This window comes from Otolemur garnettii, unplaced genomic scaffold, assembly GCF_000181295.1.
Source record: "Otolemur garnettii isolate 467f Iridium unplaced genomic scaffold, OtoGar3 scaffold00024, whole genome shotgun sequence".
Lineage (NCBI taxonomy): Eukaryota > Metazoa > Chordata > Mammalia > Primates > Galagidae > Otolemur > Otolemur garnettii.
This window is the reverse complement of record NW_003852419.1, coordinates 6,687,576-6,690,978: the sequence shown is the minus strand read 5'-3', so window position 1 is coordinate 6,690,978 and position 3,403 is coordinate 6,687,576.

Below are 3,403 nucleotides of genomic sequence, written 5' to 3'. Positions count from 1 at the left end.
GGGCTCAAGTGATCCTCTTGCCTCAGTTTTTCTATTTTTAGTAGAGATGGGGTCTTTTGCTCAGGCTGGTCTTGAACTTGTGAGCTCAAGCAATCCACCCGCCTCGGCCTCCCAGAGTGCTAGGATTATAGGTGAGAGCCACTGCGCCCAGTGACACTTTCTTTTCATAAATTTAGTGTAGCCTAAGTGTACAGCATTTACAAGGTCTACGGTAGTGTCCAGTAATGTCCTAGGTCTTCACATTGCTCACTCACCCAGAGCAACTTCCAGTCCTATGAGCGACACTCATGGCAAGTGCCCTGTGCAGGTGTACCGTTTTTTATCTTTTATACTGTATTTTTACTGTACCTTTCCTATGTTTAGATACAAATCTGTGGCATCGTGTTACAGTCGCCTGCAGTCTCAGTTCAGTAGTGCGCTGTACAGATTTGTAGCCACAGAGCAGGCATGCGGTCAGCTATACCTAGGTTTGTGTTAAGTACACTCCATGATGTTCAGACAATGACAAACTCACCTAACGATGCATTTCTGAGAACACACTCCCCTTGCTAAGCAATGTATGACTGAAGTTGGAGTTACAGTATGTAGCCTTTGAAGATTGGCTTCTTTCACTTACTATTACCCACTTAAGTTTCTTCCATGTCTTGAGAGTTCACTTCTTTTTATTTGCTGTCTTTTGTTTTTGAATTGTGATAAAGCACAGATAGCATAAAATTTACTGAACTATTTTTAAGTGTGCAGTTCAGCAAGTACATTCACAATGCTGTGTGACCAGTCTCTCGAACTCCATGTCCACTAAACAACTCTCCATGCCCCCGTGCCCCAGAGGCAAGCATTCTTAAGCAAGCATTCTTCTACTTTCTGTCTGTTTCAATTTGACAGGTGCAGGTATCAGCCTAAGCAAGACCTCATCTCTATAAAGAACAGAAAAATTAGCCACACATGTAGGGTGACCAGACGTCCCGATTTTTAACAATTTGTCCTGTGTCCTGTGGCGTTTTTAAAAAGTCCCAATTTTTGGAAAGAATGCACGAACGGGCGGGAGAACATTAAGGGAATATACGGTTTTCGGCTTCCATGTGGCTATTTCTCCAGGATATGAGTTTTATATTATTTTTGTTAATTTTATAATGTTAAACTGTAATAATTACAAATAATTGTTGAGACGTGATTATCGAGAACTGCTTATCAAAGTTTGCATTGTTGCCTCCACCCCACCCCCACCCCGTCAATGGTGTCCTGCTTTACCAATGTTAAAATCTGGTCACCTTACACACATGGTGGCCCACACATTTAGTCTCAGCTTCTTGGGAGGGTGAGCCAGGATTGCTTGAGCCTAGGAGTTTTAGGTTGCAGTGAGATACAATGATGCCACTGCACTCTAGCCAGGGCAATTAAGTGATAATCTATCTCAAAAGAAGGATTAAAAATTAAGTTTTCATTAAAATTTTTAACATTTCTTTTTGTTGTTATTTTTTATAGACAGGGTCTTGCTATGTTGCCCAGGCTGGTCTGGAACTCTTGGCCTCAAGCAATCCTTCTGCCTCAGCCTACTGAGTTGCTAGAATTACAGGCATCAGTCACTGCACCCAGGAATTTGCAACAATTTTATTATTATAATCTAAGTCTTTGTACAGTTTATGATAACTTTATTTCCAATTTCAAAAAACTATCAAATTAGTTTGTCTGGAAATTCTTTTTTTTTTTTTTTTGAGACAGAGCCTCAAGCTGAGCCCCTGGGTAGAGTGCCATGGCTTCACTGCTCACAGCAAACTCCAACTCCTGGACTCAAGCAAGTCTCCTGCCTCAGCCTCCCAAGTAGCTGGGACCACAGGTGCCCACAATGCCTGGCTATTTTTTGTTTGCAGCCATTATTGTTGTTTGGTGGGCCTGGGCTGGATTCGAACCCGCCACCTTAGGTATATGTGGCTGGTGCCTCAGCTGCTTGAGCCACAGGCGCCGAACCTGGAAATTCTTGAGGAAAAACACACTAAGTGTATTTTAAACCAATAGTTTAATAATAGTTATTTCTTTACAAATTACATTTCTTTGCCTTTTACAACTAGTTGATGGTGTACATAGCAGTGAGAATAAAATTCTTTTTTTTTTTTTTTTTTTTTGAGACAGAGCCTCAAGCTGTGCCCCTGGGTAGAGTGCCGTGGCATTACAGCTCACAGCAACCTCCAACTCCTGGGCTCAAGCGAGTCTCCTGCCTCAGCCTCCCAAGTAGCTGGGACCACAGGTGCCCACAATGCCTGGCTATTTTTTGGTTGCAGCCGTCATTGTTGTTTGGCGGATCCGGGCTGGGGATTTGAACCCGCCACCTTAGGTGTACGTGGCTGGCGCCTTAGCCAGTTGAGCTATAGGTGCCGAGCCGAGAATAAAATTCTTAAGCAAGTACGTGGCCTCTAAATGCTTGATTTTTAAATGACTGCATTTGAAAGGAATGCCTTGGAAGGCAGAGAGCAGAACAGGGGTGGTAGTTAAAAATCAATATGGCTGGCAGGGTGCACTGGCTCATGCCTGTAATCCTAGCACTCTGGGAGGCTGAGGCAGGCAGATTGCTTGAGCTCAGTTCAAGACCAGCCTGAGTAAGAGCAAGACCCCTCTCTACTAAAAATAGAAAAACTAGTTGGGTGTTATGGTGGGTGCCTGTAATCCCAAGTACTTAAGAGGCTGAGGTAGGACCAAGAGTTTGAGGTTGCTGTGAGCTATGACACATACAGTACTCGACCCAGGGCAACAAAGTGAGACTCTTGTCTCAAAAAAAATAAACAATACGGCTACCTCATTTGACTCATTTTAAAAAACAATGTAAAAAATACTATTTAAATTGCCAGAACTTCTGGAGAGTTGGTGATTTAAGAATAAAATGTTGCTTTTAGACTATTTCATTTTATAATGAATGCTACAGTTTTTAAACAGATGATATTGGTTATTTTTAAAGTAATCCCACTATACTTAAAATCCTACTAATTTCATTTTCATATTCTACTCCACTTTCCCCAGATATATTTCAAAGTATCTCAGATACATGCAAATGAATAGGAAAAGATGTTCAACTTCACAAGTAGAATAATACTGTTTTAGCTTTTGATGATTAGAATTACTTCTAAAAACTAGGTAGAAGGTTGGGTACAGTGGCTCACCTCTGTAATCCTAGCTCTCTGGGATTCTGAGGTGGGTGGTCTGCCTGAGCTCACGGGTTCAAGACCAGCCTGAGCAAGAGTGAGACATCCCCACCACTAAAAAATAGCCAGGTGCTGTGGCAAGCGTCTGTAGTCCCAGCTACTTGGGAGGCTGAGGCAAGAGAATTGTTCAGGAGTTTGAAGTCACTGTGAGCTATGACGCCACAGCACTCAACCAAGGGCAACAAACTGAGACTGTCTCACACACACAAAAA